Source organism: Saccopteryx bilineata, chromosome 3 (assembly GCF_036850765.1).
Source record: "Saccopteryx bilineata isolate mSacBil1 chromosome 3, mSacBil1_pri_phased_curated, whole genome shotgun sequence".
Classification (NCBI taxonomy): domain Eukaryota; kingdom Metazoa; phylum Chordata; class Mammalia; order Chiroptera; family Emballonuridae; genus Saccopteryx; species Saccopteryx bilineata.
The window spans coordinates 311,829,981-311,835,936 of record NC_089492.1 but is presented as its reverse complement, the minus strand read 5'-3'; positions in this window follow the sequence as shown (position 1 = coordinate 311,835,936).

The window sequence follows — 5,956 nt, the reverse complement described above, 5'->3', positions numbered from 1 at the left end:
ATCATCCATTTAGTCCTCTTTTTAATGCTTTAGATAGTTTGTTTGTTTGTTTGTTTGTTTGTCTGGGGTTTTGTTAGTTTTTTTGTTTGTTTGTTTTTGAGAGAGAGAGGACAGCCGGAGAGAGAGGGAGAAGCATCAACTCATTGTTCCACTTAGTTGTGCACCCATCGATTGTGCCTCATACGTGCTCTGATTAGGGTTCGAACAGGCAACCCAGGACTCAAACTGGTGACCTCAGCATCCAGGATGACACTCTATCCACTGTGCCACTAGCCAGGGAATCCATTTCGTGGTTTAAAATAAAACATCTTCACTTTCAGAACTGAACCTGAGCTTGAACTCTCAAGGAATGCATTCCTCCCTGACCAGGTAGCTCAGCTGGCTAGAGAGTCATCTTGACACACCAAGGTTGTGGGTTCAATCCTGTCAGAGCACATACAAGAATCAACCAGCCATGCATAAATAAGTAGAATCACAAATCAGTGTTTCTCTCTCTCCCTCTCCCTGCCTCTCTTTCTAAAATCAATTAGCTTTATTATTTATTTATTTATTTATTTTTAAGTGAGAGGAGGGGAGATAGTGAGACAGACTCCTGCATATACCCCAACCGGGATCTACTCGGCAACTGCTGTCTGGGGTCGATACTTGAGTCAACCAAGCTATCCTCAGCACCCAGGACTGACGCTCAAACCAATCGAGCCACTGGCTACAAGATAGGAAGAGAGAGAGAAGAGGGAGAGGGAGAGGAAGGGGGAGAGAAGCAGATGGTTGTTTCTCATGTGTGCCCTGGCCAGGGATCGAACCCAGGACATTCGTAACTGGGCTGACACTCTATCCGCTGAGCCAACCAGCCAGGGCCTCAAATGTATTTTTAAAAGGAATGCATTCCTGGGGTGCTGAACCCCCAGGCCAAGGGAGACATCTTGACAGCTGGCTCTCTGGACCTTGGCCTTAAACCATACCTGCCTCTGGGGAGCCTCACTTCACTAGCAGCAGGAGTGAAAGCAGAAGGGATTCAGATCAGACATGCTGTTGGACTTCCTGGGAAGTGAGTCATGGGTCTGTCCTGGGAGGTCTCAAGGAGAATGAGACTCAGTGCTGAAGGGTTTTGTCTGCTACTGGGACACATACCCTCTCAGGAGTACAGACCCAACACCTCTCCCTCAGCCGCATTCAGGGCATTGCACAGATGAGGATAGTGAGGCACAGAGAGATGAAGAAAGCTGCTCAAGCCTGGCCTGTGGTGGCACAGCGGACAAAGCGTCGACCTGGAATACTGAGATCTCTGGTTCAGATCCCCAGGCTTGCCAGTTCATACAAGAAGCAACTACTACAGGGAGTTGATGCTTCTAGCTCTTCCCCTCCGCCCTTTCTCTTTCTCTCCTCTCTCTAAAAAATCAATAAATAAAATCTGAAAGAGGCCCTGGCCGGTTGGCTCAGCGGTAGAGCGTCGGCCTAGCGTGCGGAGGACCCGGGTTCGATTCCCGGCCAGGGCACACAGGAGAAGCGCACATTTGCTTCTCCACCCCTCCGCCGCGCCTTCCTCTCTGTCTCTCTCTTCCCCTCCCGCAGCCAAGGCTCCATTGGAGCAAGGATGGCCCGGGCGCTGGGGATGGCTCTGTGGCCTCTGCCCCAGGTGCTGGAGTGGCTCTGGTCGCAACATGGCGACGCCCAGGATGGGCAGAGCATCGCCCCCTGGTGGGCAGAGCGTCGCCCCTGGTGGGCGTGCCGGGTGAATCCCGGTTGGGCGCATGCGGGAGTCTGTCTGACTGTCTCTCCTCCCTGTTTCCAGCTTCAGAAAAAATGCAAAAAAAAAAAAAAATCTGAAAGAAAGGAAGAAAGAAAGAGAGAGAGAGAAAGAAAGAAAGAAAGAAAGAAAGAAAGAAAGAAAGAAAGAGAGAAAGAAAACTGCTCAAGCTTACACAAGTGGAGCCAGAATTAGAATTTGAACCCATTGAGTCACCTCCTTAAAACTATGCTCTCTTGCCTGACCGGTGGTGGTGCAGTGGATAGAGCATCAACCAGAACACTGAAATCCAGGTTTAAAACCTGAGATTGCTGGCTTGAACACGGGATCATTGACATGACCCCATGGTTGCTGGCTTGAGCCCAAGGTCGCCAGCTTGAGCATGCGTTTATCAGCTTGAGAGCGAGATCATCATCAAGATCTCAAGGGCGCTGGCTTGAGCCCAAGGTTGCTGGCTTGAGCAAGGTGTCTCTGGCTCAGCTTGAGCCCTCCCCCCCTCAGTCAAGGCACATATGAGAAGCAAACAATGAACAATAAAAGTGAAGCAACTACAAGTTGATGCTTCTCATCTCTTTCCTCCCTCTCATTCTCTCTCTCTCTCTCTCTCTCTCTCTCAAAATCAATTTAAAAAACAAAACAAAACACTATGCTCTCCACCTCCCAATAGGGAAGAATGCGAATGTTTAAGTAGAAGTCATTGGAACCTGCCAAACACACATACACCCCCCCCCAACACACACACACACACACACACACACACACACACACACACACACACACCATGCTTTCAGCGCTCACCACCTACCAAGGGCACATACTGTTGTTTCCAACCCTCCCACCCAGACTGCTTTGGGAGTAGTGAGGTCTCAGAGCTGTGATGGGAAATATCTCCAAAGCAGAGGAAGGTCAAGAGGAGCCGAATGTATCTGAGAGGTTGGGAAGCCAGGCTAGGGCAGGAGGCCGCGAAGGTCTCAGCTACCAGTCTCGAGATCCCCTAACAGCTCCCTCCTCTACCCCTTCAGGCCCTGGGCAATACCTGCTCACTGCTTTGCCTGCCCTGGTGCTGCACCAGGCCTCCCGGACTCCCCAAACTTTCGTCGAGTTCGTACGAAACACTTCCCAACCTGACCTGTGGAGGCGCAGTGGATAAAGCGTTGATCTGGAACGCTGAGGTCACCAGTTCGAAACCCCAGGCTCCCCTGGTCAGGGCATATATGGAAGTTGATGCTTCTTGCTCCTGCTCCCTTTCTTTCTCTCCCTACCCCCCTCTTCTCTAAAATATGAATAAACAAATAAACAAAATCTTTAAAAAAAAAAAGAAAGAAGAGAAACACTTCCCAGTTGGAGGGCCCCAGCTCACCCTCTGAGCCCAGTCTGCTGCACACTCTGGCCCCGAAGCCATTCTATTTCTTCCCACCATATCATTAGTGCTGCAGGAGGGTGCAGACCTCACAGAGTGCCCCCCATTTCAGAGGTGGGAAACTGAGACCCCAGACGGTGTGTGTGTAAACTTATCAGTAACTCTGAAGAGTGTTCAGGTAAGAGACTTCACACCTGGGTGCTTGAGGGCACTCAGGTCTTTGGATGTACAGAATTTTTATCTAGCTTATTTAATTCCTGGCTCTAGTCTCAGCTTTTAGTGGCTTAACAGTGGTCCTCAGAGTTGTTGTTGCTATTGTTTTAAGGTGTTATAGATTTTAGAAAGAGGAGAGAAAGAAAGTGTGGGTGGGGGGAACAGGAAGCATCAGCTCATAGTAGTTGCTTCTTGTATGTGCCTTGACCCAGCAAGCTTGGGGTTTTGAACCAGCGACCTCAGTGTTCAGGTCAGGGAAAGTTTATATATATATATATATATATATATATATATATATATATATATATATATAATTTTATTTATTTATTTATTTATTTAGTGACAGAGAGAGTCAGAAAGAGGGATAGACAGGAAGGGAGAGAGATGAAAAGCATCAATTCTTCGTTGCGGCACCTTAGTTGTTCGTTGATTGCTTCTCATATGTGCCTTGACTGGGGGGGAGTTGGCTACAGCAGACTGAGTGACCCCTTGCTCGAGCCAGCGACTTTGGGCTCAAGCTGGTGAGCTTTGCTCAAACCAGATGAGCCTGGGCTCAAGCTGGCGACCTTGGGGTCTCGAACCTGGGTCCTCGTATCCCAGTCCGACGCTCTATCCACTGCACCACCACCCGGTCAGGCTATCAGGGAAAATTTTTTAAATTTTTTTTTTTTTAAGTTTATTTATTTTTTACAGAGACAGAGAGTGAGTCAGAGAGAGGGATAGACAGGGGCAGACAGACAGGAACGGAGAGAGATGAGACTCATCAATCACTAGTTTTTCATTGTGCGTTGCAACACCTTAGTTGTTCATTGATTGCCCTCTCATATGTGCCTTGACCGCGGGCCTTCAGCAGACCGCGTAACCCATTGCTGGAGCCAGCAACCTTGGGTTCAAGCTGGTGGGCTTTTGCTCAAACCAGATGAGCCCGCGCTCAAGCTGGCGACATCGGGGTTTCAAACCTGGGTCTTCCGTATCTCAGTCCGACGCTCTATCCACTGCGCCACCGCCTGGTCAGGCAGGGAAAATTTTTTAATCTCAGGACTTCTTTTTATTTTTAGAGAAGACCATAGACCTTTTACTTTTGTTATATAAGCCATATCAGAAAATAAAACTGAAAAATTTTCAAGATAACATTTATTTAAAACAATAAAACTATCACTACAGGTTAACATGAGTAACATTTTATGAAAAATACATTTTCCAATACAAAAACAAAATGTAGCAAGAGAGTGCCATTACTTTACACTTTTGCAAATCTCTTTCAAGTCCAGCATAATAGAAGACAGCTGGATCTCCACCCGGCTTCCGCATTCCAGCTGCCGGCTGCCCGGCCAGGAAGTGGTGTCAGGAGACAAGAGGCAGGATCTGAGCTTGAATCCCTCCCTACTCTGACCCTAACATGTCTCTCTAGGGGAAAATAGGGAAATATTATTGGCTGAGAGACCATCACCAACAGGCTAAATAGTCTCTCTATGACTCAGTTTCCCTAGCTGCAAGATGGAATTTTTTAAAAACTCTGTTATTTATTGATTTTAGGGAGAGGAGGAGGGTGAACAGGAAGCATCAACTTATAGTTGCTTCTCGTATCTGCTTTGATCGGGCAGGGCCTCCAACCCGTGACCTGAGCTTCCAGGAGGACGCCCCATCCACTGCACTACCACAGGTCAGGCCAAGGTGGGCTTAGTAATGGAGCCCAGCTCAGAACTTTGCAGTGGAGAAAGGACTAGCAGAATACAAGCACTCTCACATCGTTAACTCTGGTTATCACGAGCGAGTTTACCCGGTGTGCCTCCGTTTCTCCAACTGCCCAGCCAGGGGCAGCCCTTGCTATGGGCTAGCCCCTGCCTTTCCTAAGACTCCTGCCCCATTTTCATCCATTGCACTGCGGTCTCCTAAGAGCGTTTAAGTACCTGGAGACACCCATGCCAGCCTGCTGTAGGGGCTTGGGAGGGAGAGATTTGGAATGTCCTACCAGAGTGGGGAAGGCCCGCTCGGATGCCAGAGTCCCCACTCTCTGTGGGAGAGACTACAAACCCTGAGTTCCCACTTATGATCTAAAGGGGATCTCGTCCCTGTGGTGGGGTTAGGGGGTGGGGTAGAGATAAACCCCAGGATCCTGACCTCTGAAGTTCCTTGGAAACCCGTGTCCCAGCCCCTAACAGGTCCTGTGCCAAATCTTGGCCTAAACCCCGAGGGGCTCCGGGTTGAGGGAGGGAGCTCTTCTTGCAAGGAGATGTGCTGACACCCCTTAAGTTCTCTCCTGGAAAAGGAGAGTTTCAATGACCTTAATTTGCCTCCCTGGAGGGGGCAGTGACGTCTGGGTCTCCACGCTTACAGAGGGACCGGGTGTAGTGGCCCCCTTGTCAAAAGAGGTTGCTGGGGCCCCGAATTCTCTGGGGGGAGCTAGTTCCTTCCGGTGGGGTCTAGAGATCGGGCAAGGGCTCTGGTGTTACCCTCTCTGACTCCGAGGTTCTCGCCTTGGTGGGAGGTGGAGGAAGCCCCCATTGCTGGGAACTCCCTAGGACTGGAAAGGCTAGAGGGCTGGCGCTGGGTAGGACCGGTGGGCGGAGATTCTGTGGGCGAGGCTATGGCAGACCACGCCCCGGCCCTCCAGCGCTGTCCTCGCGTCTCCGAAG